Here is a 16,096-nt window from a genome sequence, read left to right as displayed (position 1 = left end):
GTGAAATTCTTTGTGCAGACAACTGCCAGATACTAAGCAAATTTTGCAGCAGAAGTCAGTATGAAAATACAATGGCCTCTCTCCATAATGCTGTCTTTAGGAAATTCACTGACATCATGTTGAAGTAAGGGGGCTCTTTATGGTTTTGCCATTAATGAGGAAGCTGTGAGAAAGTATCTACTCGCAGTATGTCAGAGGGGGAGAGACATAGTGAAAGACTGCCGTCTAACTGTTAGAGACATTTAACAAGTACAAATAGGTAAAAAATGAGTGGTTGGAATTCTACACCTTTTTGTTCTCCATTAGTTTTCAATGCCTCTGCCTTCCAGTCTCTGTGCCATGATTCTCGAGTTGAGGGGCTGGTCAATCTAGGGCATCAGCCACGAGCTACTCATTGGTTGCCATCAATACTGTTCCACATTGGCTGACAGAAGTGCACATTGCAAAATGGGATAAACCCAACCACCTGCTGATTCTCTCTGAGGTCGAGACACTCCACCTAGAGTGAACCAACAGAAGACACCCAGACACTGGAGTCAGTAAGTGTCAGACTGGAATTTAAACCTGAGTCCTTTAATGAGAATGTACTACCGGGCCACTCCAAACTACACCAAACTACTGGGCCATTCCAGACTACTGGGCCACTCCAAACTACACCAAACTACTGGGCCATTCCAGACTACTGGGCCACTCCAAACTACCGGGCCCCACCAAACTACACCTTCGCACCAGACAAATGCCAAGCAATGTCCATCTCCAACATGAGAGAGTCTAACCACCTCCCCTTGACATTCAACGGCATTACCATCACCGAATCCCCCACTATCAACATCCTGGGGGTCACCATTGACCGGGAACTTAACCGGACCAGCCACATAAATACTGCGGCTACAAGAGCAGGTCAGATGCTGGGTATTTACAGTGAGTGACTCACAATCAATCTACAAGGCACAAGTCAGGAGTGTGATGGAATACTCTCCACTTGCCTGGATGAGTGCAGCTCCAACAACACTCAAGAAGCTCAACACCATCCAGGACAAAGCAGCCCGCTTGATTGGCACCCCATCAACCACCCTAAACATTCATTCCTTCCACCACTGGCGCACTGTCTGCAGTGTGTACCATCTACAAGATGCACTGCAACAACTCGCCAAGGCTTCTTCGACAGCACCTCCCAAACCCGCGACCTCTACCACCTAGAAGGACAAGGGGAGCAGGTGCATGGGAACAACACCACCTGCACGTTCCCTTCCAAGTCACACACCATCCTGACTTGGAAATACATCGCCATTCCTTCATCGTCGCTGGGTCAAAATCCTGGAACTCCCTACCTAACAGCACTGTGGGAGAACCTTCACCACACGGACCGCAGCGGTTCAAGAAGGCGGCTCACCACCACCTTCTCGAGGGCAATTAGGGATGGGCAATAAATGCTGGCCTTGCCAGTGATGCCCACATCCCATGAATGAATAAACAAAAACTACCAGGCCACTCCAAGCAACCGGGCCACCCCAAGCTGGGCTGCTACTACATTGCAATGTGTTCCATTACAAAAGCCCCTTGCGTTAGGCGGAGACCATAAACTCCGTCTACATTACTCTTTATTTACTCCAGCTGACAGACAGTATCAATGTACGGCTGTTTTACATTCATAAAAAACCGGGCCACTCCAAGCAACCGGGCCACTCCACAATATTACTTTAATCCTTCCAAGAGGTTACTGCCTCGAGACATGACAGCTCTTATGAAATGCTGGTACAATTCTAAACTATTGTCTAATATTTTTCACTTTGGACTTCAACCTGTACACTTCATTACACGCATTAAAGTCTGACCAGAATACAAAATTAAATTAAAACTTTCATCTAAATAGAGTAAAATTTAAAAAAAATTCAGCACAAAAGATGAATAGATTTAATACCAGTTTCTCAGTACTCAGAACATAGGAATGCAAGAGGAGCTTTGCAACAAACACAGTGGCCAATTAGTATTATATATGATCTGTATATTTCAAATATGCTCAGTATATTGCTAATAATGCCAATACATCTAACTACAGTAAACAGGAAACTGATCTTTTCTTTTATGAATGTAAAACAGCGTCACATTGAATCTGAATGCAGAAAGTACTGTGTGTTACTGTCGGTCAGCTGGAGTAATTAAAGAGTAATGTAGACGGAGTTTATGGTTTCCACCTAATGCAAGGGTTTTTTGTAATGGAACACATTGCAGTGTAGTAGCAGCCCAGCTGATGTCTTTTCTTTTCATTTACAGCAGGGTAAGGGGGAAGTGGGGAGAGAGGGGGAGGGGTGGGTGGTGGTGACCACTGCAACCTATGAGTGAGTGGAAGTGGGCTTCATCAGACTATCACCTGCGTCCTCTGACAGATGGGCGGAGGAGTCTCCGAGACCCTCTAATTGCATGCTTTCTCCTGGCCCTCAGGTTGAGCAAACTGTCCCTCTAATTAAATCTCTGAAAGCTTGGAGTGCTGAAGTGGGCAGGGTTGGCAGAAATAATCAGAAAATAATAATTTTGTAAAGATCGAGGGGGCCAATGATTGTCCAATTAATAGACTAATAGTGAACTACTAGATCATTATTTGTCGTTAAAATTCCTAACACATCTACATATTTTTAAATTCAATTTTCATTTAGCTACATCACCCTCTCTTTGTCTGCTGTCCCCATGCAGCTGCCCTTTGTCAGGGTGACTTCAATGGAGCGTAAAATTGGGTGGGGTGTAAAACAGGAACCCAACCCTAACCTGCTCCGTTCCCACTGGGCAGGTTAGGTTAAAATGACCCCCCAGGGTAAATTATCCACACTCCTGGCAAACCAGTGTCAGTTCTCTCCCACAAGCTGTAACAGGCTGCTCTTTCTCCCCCCCCCCCCCCCCCGCCCCCGCCACCCCGGCTTATTTCTGAGGAGGATTGACCCCAACCCCCTCCATGATTTTAACAAGACAAATGCTGCTCGGGCTGGGGATCCCATCAAATTGGAGAGAGCCAGCTAACAGACTCAGCAGATGGCCGTGACATCGGACTGGAGCGAATAGAGAACTTGGTATCACCATTAAATAATTACCTGTTGTTTTGCAAGCCATTCTGGAGATTTCAGCAATCTGTTTCAATTTTAAAAAAAAATAATTTTTGCAAAATGTTTCAAAGAAATGAAAGTGATAATCCATTTGGAGAATCCATGAATGTTTGAGGTTGGTTGAGGCGTTTTATTGGCTTTTATTTTGTTGATTGATTTCCTTGGTCCTGAATACGAATCCACTCTCTTTGCCTCTCCTTGCCATCTAGGTCTTACCTTCTCCACTGTCTAATGTCATGCACAGGAAATGTATATCCCAGAAACATACGTGCAGGACAACTGAGCCCGGGTGGCCCATGGGGTAACCTTGCATTGTTTATTTTGTAACATGTCGGGTTTTTTTTCCAGTATATTGTGGAGTTTTACTCGGGGCTCGTGTACTTGGTCACGGCCTTTGTCCTTTCCCACACGGTGAGCTTGGCCAGCTCCCCCCGGGGCAGCAGCAGTTTCACGGCGGTCTGGATCTCCCTGGAGCCGATGGTCGAGCGCTTGTCGTAACGGGCCAGGCGGGAAGCTTCGCCCGCGACGCGCTCGCAAAAGGAGCTCATGATGCTCCCGTCCTTGGAGGAGATGCCGGTGTCGGGGTGAACCTGCTTCATCACTTGGTAGATGTAGATCGAGCAACTCTCCTTCCTCCACTGTCTCTGCTTCTTGCCCGCTCGTCGCTGGCACTTTATTCACTGTTTTTCTCAGCCCCCTTCTTGGGTGCTGCTTTCTCCTCCTCAGGCATTTTCAAAATCAATTTGTTGTGAGTGGTTGGAGAAGTTGAATTCTCGTGTGTCTGAGCGTGAGCACAAAAAAAACCAAGAGCAACTTAAAAGGAGATAAACCCTGGAAGGACTGTACCATCATACATGAAAGTAGGGGAGGTCTGTATATTAAAAAAAGCCCAGTGTTTCGATGTGGTACATAAACAGGAGGGTGTAGAATTCCCACCGCTGGAGGGGTTCCCCGATCTCCCGCTATAACTTTGGCGGAAGATTGGAGGAAACTCTGGAGAAAGGTGTGAACAGCCACTCACAGCGTTTCTCCGGGATTTCCGCCGATCTCCCACCGGAGTTACGGCGATAGATCAGGAGAACCCCTTGTGGAAGTTAGTGGTGGAGCTCTCTGATACTAATGGATCCTGTTGCAGAAGTGTGGAAGAAGGAAAGTTGCCAGTTTGTTTCAGATGTTCTCGATTTTGTTTTGGCATGAAAAGCCCACCCTCCGGACTGATGGACCAGTCTTTTTATTTGATTGTTATCACTTTTATCAAACTGATCAAACGACTTCAGTGGCAAACAGAAGTTATTTTAAACAACACTCAGCTGATTCCTGTGCCTATTTGGAAGTAGGTACACACACACACAGGAGACAGAAAGAGAAGAGAGAATACAGAAATAGAGGAGAAAGAGAAAGAGGGACACATACACAAAGAAAGGAGACAGAACAAGAAGAGAGCGAGAGGAGACAGAAACAGAGGAGAGAGAGAGAGACACACACACACACACACACAAAGAAAGGAGACAGAAAGAGAAGAGAAAGAGAGACAGAAAGGGAGGAGAAAGATAGAGGAGGAAGGAGAGAGAGAGAGAGAGAGAGAACAAATATAATCATCCCTGTGACTCAGGAAATTTGAAGCACAATGATTTTCACCAGCACATTGGATGGACCAGCAAATTGCAGAGGTTAGGCAGGCTTGCGGGAGGATTATGGAGCAGAACCACCTACTGCACTGTGATTGTGAAGGGACACAAATCATCAGAAAGAGTCTACAACAACAGAAGAGGATCCTTCCCTGTGGCAGGTTTAGGATTGCCTTGAAATAATCAATTTCACTCTTTTCTCACCATCAACATAACACTCTAGACCTTTCTCCAAACGACATGTCACTATCGCTTTTTTGGATTCACCAAAACAGGGGGGGCCAATTCCCCACCTATCAGAATTGGACAATATCTATGCTTACAATTCTAATTGCATAGAAACATAATGAGTCATAAAAATAACGCAGTATTTTGGGAACTGCGGCACTCAAATTTGTGCTCCAAAAACAAAAAAAAATTGTTGTGAACTTTAAGGCCTCAGGCTTAGTGTGGCTTTAAAATACTTTTTCAAGTAACTAATGAACCCCAGTGGACCCCAGTATATTTGCAACGCTGCTTAGGGCAAGAGACCCCTTACTCAGCAATAGGACATCCCACTGCCAGTGCCATTGAGGACTGATGAACTCATATGAGGAGAAACTTCTTCACTCAGAGGGTAGTAGGTCTGCGGAATTTGCTGCCCCAGGAAGCTGTGGAAGCTACATCATTAAATAAATTTAAAACAGAAATAGACAGTTTCCTAGAAGTAAAGGGAATTAGGGGTTACGGGGAGCGGGCAGGAAATTGGACATGAATTTAGATTTGAGGTTAGGATCAGATCAGCCATGATCTTATTGAATGGCGGAGCAGGCTCGAGGGGCCGATTGGCCTACTCCTGCTCCTATTTCTTATGTTCTTATGTTCTTATATCTAGGTGGTTGAACCCTCAAGATCAGAGCCAGGTGAGATTCCAACCCAAGACAGCAGATGTGCATGGCAAATTTGGCTACCCTAAGTTCCCCTTGCATGTGTAGGGAAGTCCTTTCTAACTGGTCAAACTTCTTGAACTTGTGCATCTGCTCACCACCATAGTGTTTCCCGTCCAATCTGATCAGCTGTAATTCTTTCATCTGTTGTGAACAGGAACTGTAGGGTCAACTTTGAGAGTGAGCAGTCCTGGAGCCTGACGGGAGAACATTGGGCCATGGAGGTCAGAATGTCCGATTTGCCAGCCTCCCAATTTTTCGGTTATTCCATTTTAACGACTGGAAACTCAGGCACTAAGCTCTGCACCAATTGCCTGAGCTGCTGTCCTTTCAAACAAGGCTCTGCGCTGGGAGCACCAACTTGTAAAACTTAGCCCATCGTCACAATGAAAGTGAATTACACCTTATGTGGTGAGTAACCAACTTATATTGATCTCCAAATATTTTCTTACCTTCATCCTCTCACAATTTTCATTAGCTAGGAGTGTGGGATAATCCAGGACATAGGTTCTCCAAAAATGCAACCCAATGGGACTTCGATTAGTGCTAGGGAGTGGACACTTTTGATATCCAGTACCAGAATCAAGCACTCTCAGGTCAAGTGTAGCACGGTCAGATGCAGTGCAAAGCTCCTTTATACTCGGCCTCAGTCACAACCTTGGAAGATCACCTCCTACTGCACCCCTGTGCCGTGCCAGACATCCTATGCCCTCTTTGAGTAACAATGCCAATTAATAGTGAATTAGGGGCGGTTTTGACCTGCGGAATCATGCCCACCAGTAACTGGATTGATTAATTTCAAGCTCGCTGATCACCTGTGCAATTGGGTAGTCTGGATCCAGAGCACAATTGTGATATTCAGTTGCTAGGATTGGGCCCAACCCAACCTATTCCCTTTAAGGCCACTGCTTTGGTACTCACTGTGGGGAGAGGTCTAAAATCAACATACTTTGAGGTCAATTAGAGACTGGGATTGTCCTCTTAGCGCCCGTGTTCTGATGGGGTGGGATTTCTACCAGCCTCTCTAAGAGGGTCAGGAATATGACCCCGTTTCCTGGGTTGAGCCTCATCACATGCCTGGATGAGTGCAGCTCATCAAACCCAGCATCTGGAGTACTGCGTTCAGTTCTGGGCACCGCACCTCAGGAAGGATATATCGGCTTTGGAGGGGGTGCAGTCCAGATTTCACCAGAATGATACCGGGGCTAAAAGGGTTAAGTTATGAGGACAGGTTGCATAGATGAGGCTTGTATTCCCTTGAGTATAGAAAACTAAAGGTTTTTTTTTATTTGTTCATGGGATGTGGGCGTCGCTGGCGAGGCCAGCATTTATTGCCCATCCCTAATTGCCCTTGTGAAGGTGGTGGTGAGCCGCCGTCTTGAACCGCTGCAGTCCGTGTGGTGCAGGTTCTCCCACAGTGCTGTTAGGAAGGGAGTTCCAGGACTTTGACCCAGCGACGATGAAGGAACGGCGATATATTTCGAAGTTGGGATGGTGTGTGACTTGGAGGGGAATGTGCAGGTGGTGTCGTTCCCATGTGCCTGCTGCTCTTGTCCTTCTAGGTGGTAGAGGTCGCGGGTTTGGGAGGTGCTGTCGAAGAAGCCTTGGCGAGTTGCTGCAATGCATCCTGTGGATGGTACACACTGCAGCCACAGTACGCTGGTGAAGGGAGTGAATGTTTAGGGTGGTGGATGGGGTGCCAATCAAGCGGGCTGCTTTGTCCTGGATGGTGTTGAGCTTCTTGAGTGTTGTTGGAGCTGCACTCATCCAGGCAAGTGGAGAGTATTCTATCACACTCCTGACTTGTGCCTTGTAGATGGTGGAAAGGCTTTGGGGCGTCAGGAGGTGAGTCACTCGGCGCAGAATACCCAGCCTCTGACCTGCTCTTGTAGCCACAGTATTTATATGGCTGGTCCAGTTAAGTTTCTGGTCAATGGTGAACCCCAGGATGTTGATTGTGGGGGATTCGGCAATGATAATGCCGTTGAATGTCAAGGGGAGATGGTTACACTCTCTCTTGTTGGAGATGGCCATTGCCTGGCACTTGTCTGGTGCCAATGTTACTTGCCACTTATGAGCCCAAGCCTGGATGTTGATCAGGTCTTGCTGCATGCGGGCACGGACTGCTTCATCATCTGAGGGGTTGCGAATGGAACTGAACACTGTGCAATCATTAGCGAACATCCCCATTTCTGACCTTATGATGGAGGGAAGGTCATTGATGAAGCAGCTGAAAATGGTTGGGCCTAGGACACTGCCTTGAGGAACTCCTGCAGCAAAGTCCTGGGGCTGAGATGATTGGCCTCCAACAACCACTACCATCTTCCTTTGTACTAAGTATGACTCCAGCCATTGGAGAGTTTTCCCCCTGATTCCCATTGACTTAAATTCTACTAGGGCTCCTTGGTGCCACACTCGGTCAAATGCTGCCTTGATGTCAAGGGCAGTCACTCTCACCTCACCTCTGGAATTCAGCTCTTTTGTCCATGTTTGGACCAAGGCTGTATTGAGGCCTGGAGCCGAGTGGTCCTGGCGGAACCCAAACTGAGCATCGGTGAGCAGGTTATTGGTGAGTAAGTGCTGCTTGATAGCACTGTCGACGACACCTTCCTTCACTTTGCTGATGATTGAGAGTAGACTGATGGAGCGGTAATTGGCCAGATTGGATTTGTCCTGCTTTTTGTGGACAGGACATACCTGGGCAATTTTCCATATTGTTGGGTAGATGCCAGTGCTGTAGCTGCACTGGAACACAAGTCTTCAGCACTACAGCCGGGGTGTTGTCGGGGCCCATAGCCTTTGCTGTACCCTGTGCACTCAGCCGTTTCTTGATATCGCGTTGGGTGATCTAATTGAGGTGTTTAAGATGATTCAAGAATTTGACAGGACAGAGAGAGAGAGAGAGAGAGAGAGAGAATATTTCCTCTGGTGGGGGAGTCCAGAACAAGGGGGCATAACCTTAAAATTACAGCCAGGCTGTTCAGGGGTGATGTTAGGAAGCACTTCTTCACACAAAGGGAAGTGGAAATCTGGAATTCTCTCCTTCAAAAAAGCTGTTGAGGCTGGGGGTCAATTGAAAATTTCAAAACTAAGGTTGATAGATTTTTGTTAGGTAAGGGTATTAAGGGATATGGAACCAAGGCAGGTAAATGGAGTTGAGGTACAGATCAACCATGACCTAATTGAATGGTGGAACAGCCTCGAGGGGCTGAGTGACGCACTCCTGTTCCTAGCAGACAGAGCAGACTTCCATCCAATCAGCCTGGGCTGGATTTGAGCCCAATGCACTATTTTTTTTACAAGCCATCAAGAAGTGTATTGCAGGAGTGTAATGTCATGTCATTTTACCCATTATGCTAAGGCACGATATTCCACGTAATAGAGCTGATGGAGACACTCAGCAAATATTACTGCTGCCAGATCAGAGTATTAAGCAGTCCTGGCATTTGAGCATCCATTAAAAAGCAGATTCTGATTAAACAAAATAAACTTCTCTCAAAACTGGAGAGGAATGTTGGGGCTGCCAGCAATGTTAGATAAATCCAGCATAAATCATCATTCTGTGGGGAGGGCATGGTAACCGAGAATTACAGTTTCATGAAACCAACTTTTTCTACATCTCTTCACTGCATGAATTTAGTTGACTCCTTCCTTTAGCCAGGAGGGCAGAGCAGATAAAGCCCACAGACATTTCCAGGGCCATAACAGACACTGTCTGATGAACGGCCAGCCGGAGGTATGTTTCCACAGGGTCCCACCCTCCTTTGAAGATGGCAGACTGTGCTGCCTTCCAAGGAGATCCTTCTAGTGTCTCAGTTCGGAAATGACAAAACTCATCCAAGGGGTTCGAACGTCAGTTGAAGCAGAGATTCAGATCAGCACTTACGTGCGTTGGATACCCTGCATTGTCTCGTTGCAAGGACCATTTATTGAAGAAGGGGATTTTTTTCACTTCTGTGGCATTAGTATCACTCCCTGTTGAAAAGCAATGCAGCTACATTGGGGCTGAAACTCCCCAGGACGCGATTCCAGCAGATTTCGTGGGGTCAGTGGGAGAACAGCTCATTTCCGTGGGGCAGATGGGTATGAGCGCCACTGAAGATCCATCTCCGGTGCCCACTCGCCACAGTGAGAGGTTTCCCATGCCTCTCTCTGATGCTGGTTATGTTCCCCTCCATACCCTGAGCAAGAGCGTCGATCTTCAATCCTGGGGGTACCATGCTCCATAGATACGCTGGGTGGTGAATGGGCCAAAGGAGCGGAAAGCCCCAGTATAGTGAATCCCTGCTTCTGGCTCCACTAGCTGGTAATGGGTGGATGGAGGTTTTGCCCCTTATAAAGGCGAATAAGAAACCCTCAGAAATCGTGCAGACCCGGCACAACCGAATCCCCATTGTTCTCTAGGAGTTCCAGCTAAAATTCCAGTGGAAATTGGCAAAACCCCCAAGGAATTTCAGCTTAATTCTTTTTGCACTGCAGGGATTAAAGCCGACCGACAAATTCTGGGACAGTGTTCCAGTTCTTGGCTCTCTGGGTTCTTTATAGTAACGGTCCAGACCATCTCACAAGATTTCCAAATTTGGCCATTCAATCTTGTGTGATTAGTGAAGACTTTGCACGTCTACCTTAATCTAAGACCTTTTGTGTCTGACATGTTGACATGCGCTCACAGATCAGTGCCATTTTTTTTATTGTCAAGATTGCTGCTTGTCCCTGCTCGGTTTGTTGGTGCTACTGTTTCTCTCCCCATTGCTGTCACTTTAACCAACGCACTAAAACTAACATATCCATTACCCTTTCCCCCTCCCCAAAAGGCGGAGAACGTTATGGCAACCCAGAAGCAGGTCTGCTGGATTTTTCTGGGGAACCCTGTCAGAAAGGAATGATTCCAAAAGTTTGCCCCTTAAATATGTTTTGTTGCAAGACTCAGCTGTTCCATGCTGTAGCCACCATATCATTTCTAATAGGTTGGATCAACCAATATGGCTGGGAGGATAGGATTGTTCAGATCACCTGAGTTAAGAGAAAAGAAAAACTTGCATTTATATAGCATTTTTCACAACCTCAGGGCGTCCCAAAGTGCTTTGCAGCCAATGAAGTATAGTCACTGTTGTAATGTAGGATATGTGGCAGCCAATATGCATACAGCATGGTCCCTCCAACAGCAATGAAATAATGACCAGACATTCTGTTTTTAGTGACGTTGATTGAGGGATAAATATTGGCCAGGGCGTACTGCCCTGCACTTCTTCAAAATAGCACCATGGGATCCTTTACATCCACCTGGGGCCTTACTTTAACATGTCATCCAAAGGACGGCACCTCCAACAGTGCAGCACTCCCTCGGTACTGCACTGGAGTGTCAGCCTGAATTTTGTGTGCAAGTCTCTGGAGTAGGACTTGAACCCATATCCTTCTTGACTTAGAGGCAAGAGTGCTACCAACTGAGCCACAGCTGACACTGCAAGGACACCTTCAATTTCTGTCCTTGATTGACCTTCCATGAGGTGCCAAAGAGAAGGTAGAAGATTTTTCCTCCATCTCATAGATGATCCAGTCTGTGAAATTTTCTCTAATAAAGCCTAAGTATGTGTATGATAAAGACCATTATTGGATTGTGGATCTTTCAGTCACATTGGATGGCTTGTGTTTCACAGCTCGACATTCCTGCACTATAGGATGAACGTATTATGCATCTAGTGGCTGTATATGAGCTGGTCCTGTGTGAAATCAGTATATAAATGTCATTTAACTAGCACAGTGCAACCTTCTGTCCCTTTAGAAAGAAAATGCTCTTGATAATACACCTTCATTTTGCTTTTCTTCAAAGCTGGAGGAATAAGTGGTGGCAGAAAAAAAAAAGGTTTCTCTGATTTTAGAAGCTTTTTCTTATTATACTTTATAATAACTTTAAAGACTGCAAAGTAGCCTAATTTGCAAGGCCAGCCATCCACTGCGATTGAATAAATCAGATGAGAGGAAAATTGGAACTTGTTAAAGTCAGGCCCAATTCTCATACCATTTATCCCTGTTAATGATAGACCTAAGTTGGTAAAAAGACATTCTGAAATTAACGCTATAGTTATATTTCTGTCAAATCATTTTATATTCCCATCAGCCTTCACTGGAATAGCCTCTTATCATAAAGAAAGACCTGGTATCTGTGTGCATGCAGATGTATGATACCATCTACTGTGCGTGCTAATCAAGATGAGGCAAGTGGTACAGTTTTAGGCAAAAACAATGAAGAGTTTGAAACTATTGATGTTGTGCAATTCTCTATTTCAGAGTTAATCCCCTGTGGAATATTTATGCTGTTTAATGCTGTGGTGAGGTATAAGAAAATGGCACCAAGTTCAATGATTTCACCTTATTTCTAAAAGCTTGTTATTAAAGTTTTGTTCAGATTCTTTACTGCCTCATGTATTGATTCTATTTTCTCGAATGCTGCTGTACGTAATATATTTACGAATATTGCCCTGTTCCTTTTTTTGAAATTTATTATTCACCCCTCTCATCATCAACCTTTGCTATGCATTTTCCTCAGCTGAGAGGACCAGAAGGAGATCTGTAGCTGACTGCTAGAAGGTAAAAAGAGTGGACTTTAGTAAGCAGTCCCCCAGTTCTCCTTCCCTTTATTTGCGACTCTGCCCCGTGGCTCCGTTCATCCTCTGCTTAATGCTTTGTCACGGCAACATGGTTGAGACTAGCATCTCACCTTATGGGAACTCATAGGTAACACTTTGTACAGCAGTGATTTGGAGCTCTAATCCAATGTGTGACAGTATTGCCCTGACCTGCACTACTTATATTACCACCATAAAGGCCATAGTCTACCTGTTCGTATCAGTTGTTACTTACTAAAGATTAAATAACGTTTAACATCATTCAGTGCTTAACATACACATGATGTGGAGATGCCGGTGATGGACTGGGGTTGACAATTGTAAACAATTTTACAACACCAAGTTATAGTCCAGCAATTTTATTTTAAATTCACAAGCTTTCGGAGATTTTCTCCTTCCTCAGGCAAATGTTTCAAGATCTCCTTGAAGCTTCAAGGAGATCTTGAAACATTTGCCTGAGGAAGGAGAAAATCTCCGAAAGCTTGTGAATTTAAAATAAAATTGCTGGACTATAACTTGGTGTTGTAAAATTGTTTACAATTAACATACACAGGTAGCTTTTGCTCCCACTGGACAATTCTAGGTGATGGACGTGGGGGGGGGGGGCGGGGGGAGAAACCCAACAATGTGGGGTCCCACTATAACCTCATCCTAAGCAGAGATTTTCTATACCACTGGTAGCAGAATTCATGCAAAGGGCCAATTTTACTTTATAGGTATCTGACTTCAGAGCAAATCTTTAACCTACTGTCTGGATCAAAAGGTTGGCAATTCAGCATTATTATTGCGTTGCCCTGCTGCAAAATATCAAGATGATTAACTAACATAAGATATAATGGTGACTATCAGCCATATAATAGCATTGCCATAAAGACAATCCCAAACACGATGTTAGTTGTGGCTTTTCCATTCTTATGTCACGTAAAACTCTCCCAGAAGTCGAAGTTGAATAGTCTAATTTCTGGCAGCTTTTTAGAGGCCTTGTCCATCACATCAGTTTAAAGCCTAATGGATTGATGGAAAATGTGATTCACATTGTTCTGTAACAGTGCTGCTAAGAACATTTACCCAGATTTTGAGGCAGGCAAATCCTAGACCTGCAAACCATTAAACAAATCTATAGCTAATGTGACCAGACTGCGCAATTTAACCTAGTCTGGCTAGCCCTTACTGCAGTGCAGATTCTTGAGTAACGATGACATTTCCCTTGCAATCCCTGGCGTTCCTCTTTTTCTTCTCTTGAAGCTTTTTTTTCCCTCTATGGGATGCCCTTCACCTTAATCTTTGGACTAATTCAGGAGATAAGCTTTTTTATAATTACCACTGGTGTTCCATGTTTAACAAAGAGGAGCTATAGTGGTGAGATGGCAGATGTTTCCTCTCCTCTGAGGTAAACGTTGTGCTACATCACAAGATGCCTCACCTGCTAATACCCCAGAGCTGGTTCAAACTGTGGTAAAGTGACTGTATAATGACAGTGTGTTGGAACTGAGGTAAATGAGTGCTGAGTCAAACAGCTTGGTGATGTAGTTACAATGTTCACTTCACGCTACTGTGGCAATGAGCTTTAATATCCCAGCACTCTTTAATCCATCAGCCATGTGTGTGATGAGTTTTGCCAGTTACTGACTAGATGCCCATCCCACCTTGAAAAAAAAGTAATTATATTTAACATTCCTGATGATAATGGTCACTAAGGATTAATAGCTGTGCGCAGTAACATTAGCAAGGTGTAGTGATATTAAACCCCAGAAACAACTTTCACTGGGAATATGTGTGTGGTTGTTTAACTAATTTATTAATTGCTTACCCATTTATTTATTTTCCTACTGAAAAAAGAGAGAAAAATCAATGGTTATGGAACAATGCTTTCAACAGTGGTCCCAGAGCTTATTAATGTTTAGCAGATAGAAAGTATTTTTAATTCTGTTCCTGATCTGGAAAATGTATTGCATCGTGTTAGGACACCAATTCCTGCCTAGAACACACCACTAAAACTCTGAATGGGACCAGGTAGTTAGCTGTTAGTTTACATGGCGGGAAATAAAGCTGACTTTGCAATCTGAACTCTGAACTCTGAACTCTTGAGGATACCAAGCAGCCTAACATGATATCAGTGTCCCTAACAGTTACAGAATATATCATATCCTGACTACTGCCCCAAACAGTTGCGAAGAGCAGACAACTTCCAAATAGAAGGGGTTCAAATGCAAGTCATAGAATAGGTACCTATATTGGATATTTATTTCTCAGTTTCCATAAACAGGATAGAGAACCTGCATTTACATAGCACCATATTGTGTTCTCAGGGAGGTCCCCAATGAACTTTACAACCAATGGATTACTTTTAAAATACAGCCACTGTTGTTATGTAGGCAAATGTGGCAGCCAATTTGCACTTAGCAAGGTCTCACGTACAGCAAATGAATGAATTAACCAGTTAATCTGTTTGGTGGTAGTGGCTGAGGGTGGAATGTTGTCCAGTACACCGGACGAAATCCTGCTCTTTTTCAATAAGAGCCGTGCGACCTTTGACATCCATCGGTGCAGACCTCAGCTTAACATCTGGTCTGAAAAAATAGCCCCTCTAGAACGCCACTGTAGCATCAGCCTTAAATGATGTGTTAAAGTCTGTAGTTCAGCTTGAACCTGCAATCTTCTGACTCCTAACTGAGGGGTGCTATCAACTGAGCCAAGCGGACAGTTGATTGGTAATCTAGCTCCTCTATAGAGGGCCAATCAACAATAAGAGCCTTTTGTTGTTGTTCAGACAAGAACAATGAAAACAAGTGCTGCAAACAAGATTATTTGTAAGTCTGAGAAGCTATGAAATAGACTGAAGGACAAGCCTAGAACAGCAGCACCGTTGCGCGCAAAGTAATTACCAGGAACTACTAAGGAAAGCCTCATCCTTTTGGGTCTGCACCATACATGAACCCCAGCATTCAATCCTTAACTTCAGAGATTGAAGAACAAACACCACATCAAGAAAAAAAAATAATCAGTGGCCGGTTTGTGGTGATCGATGGCCAGGTCGGGGGCTCAGTAGCCAGCAGTGGCGGAGGGAGCATTCTTTTAATTTGGGATCCTGCTCCTCCTGGCTCCACATTCAGGTAAGTATGGGGACCCTTCCTTCCGGTTAGTACCACGCTGTGCTGTGCGAGTTCAGCACGTGGCAAGCAAAGCGCTGGGGCGTTCTTACTGCGCAAGAAATGCAGGACCCTAATTTACACACATAATTTCCACCTTTGATTGTTCCCGGTGTGCGGTCCCGATGCCATTTAATCCAATGTGGCGGGTGGCACACTTCCTGCCCACCATATTGGAGGCGTCGGTGACTGCGCGGAGTTTCTAAAGAAGGAATTTTATCATTCTTATCCAAGAAGAGAATGGAAGAGAAAATTGCTGCTCAGATTCTTAGGTGCATGTTAACTGCACATTCTTGCAGTGGAGCAAAACCTGCATCGGCCTTCAGCCAATGTAAGAAACACTTTGAATTGGATGTCCTATAATTAATTCAAGTTGTAATATTTCCAAAGTACTTTTCATAACTGAATAATAATGATGTAGACTATCCTCGTGTTATTCTAATCATAATCTTTGATTTAAAGGTCATTAAAATAACTTTGTGTAGAAGGCTAAGAGAAGTGCAATATAATAAAAATGCATAAGGTAACCTGTCTTGTGAATAATCAGTTCTGTTTATTATTCATTACATCGCAGTAACTTTACAATGTACTTCCCCCCACAACCGCCGTCCGATCCCTTCATATCATTTCATTTAAATGTGACAAAATTAGTTTTCTCCACAGTTTTTCAAC

General features: G+C 44.6%; 1 pseudogene; it reads right to left on the bottom strand.

Moving 5' to 3' along the window:
• Positions 1-3,457: 3,457 nt before the first annotated feature.
• Positions 3,458-3,825, bottom strand: LOC137326183 (histone H2B 1/2-like; annotated as a pseudogene).
• Positions 3,826-16,096: the final 12,271 nt, after the last annotated feature.

This window comes from Heptranchias perlo, chromosome 10 (genome assembly GCF_035084215.1).
Source record: "Heptranchias perlo isolate sHepPer1 chromosome 10, sHepPer1.hap1, whole genome shotgun sequence".
In the NCBI taxonomy this organism is placed as follows: domain Eukaryota; kingdom Metazoa; phylum Chordata; class Chondrichthyes; order Hexanchiformes; family Hexanchidae; genus Heptranchias; species Heptranchias perlo.
The sequence above is the reverse complement of the archived record's forward strand: the minus strand, read 5'-3'. Positions and strand labels throughout refer to the sequence as shown.